We start from the raw sequence: 1,014 nt of genomic DNA on the forward strand, positions 1-1,014 counted from the left end.
ACCCAACATCTTTTTTTATTAAAACATTCATACCTGTTGTTTAAAAGTCTCAGTAGACTATCATATATTACCTGCCCCTCCTCAATGCCTTAGGTATGGAGGGGGGGGGCAGTCAATTCCTTTCACTTTCCATTCTGCACTTCCTAGATGTCACTGCACCCCTCATATTCTCATAATTGCGTAGCCAAGCTAGTGCATGGGCATCATGTCCCCCATTCTGCCACATAAACAAGATTTTGACATGATGCAAAGTTTGGCATTATACCAGTGTCCACAATTATTATCATTGGTATAGTTTAAGTGGTTTATTTTGTTATAAAATAGGGGTTGGAATTATTTATTAAGGAGACAGGTCCTCTTTAAGCTAAGCATTTATGACCTGCAGCACTGGGGTAATACATTCTCTTTCAGCTCCCCTGCCTGCATGGGTTTTCTCCCACTCTCCAAAAACAGACAGGTTAATGGCTCCTGATAAGATTTAACCCTACTGTGCGTAAATATGATAGGAAACTTAGATAGTAAGCTCCAACCAAAGGCATTTGCATTGACATATATGTTTTGGGCAGAAAGGGAATTTCAACTATTTTCCCACAACAATGGTGCACTGACAAGCCTTTTGATCATATACAGTCATATGAAAAAGTTTGAGAACCCCTCTGAATTCTTTGGAGTTTTGTTGTTGAAAATGTTTTTATTGTTTTCCACGTTAAACAAGCAGGAATTTCAACAAAAGATCAAAGCAGAACAATGAGGCACACCGATACAACTTGTAGCAAAAATGCCTAATAGGCAAATGAAGAGTAAATATGATTGGTGAAGCCATCTAAAATCTAATCATATAACCAAGCAAACCACCAAACAACGCTCAGCGAATGTTGAGTTTTGTTTATCATTGGCTGAACTTTCAAAGTAGCAACTGTCTTTTAATGTATAACATGCCTTATGGAAACCGTAGTATTTCAGCAGTGACATAAAGTTTATTGGATTAATAGAAAATATGCATCATAAAATTAT

The sequence above is a fragment of the Xenopus laevis genome, chromosome 8L (genome assembly GCF_017654675.1).
Source record: "Xenopus laevis strain J_2021 chromosome 8L, Xenopus_laevis_v10.1, whole genome shotgun sequence".
Lineage (NCBI taxonomy): Eukaryota > Metazoa > Chordata > Amphibia > Anura > Pipidae > Xenopus > Xenopus laevis.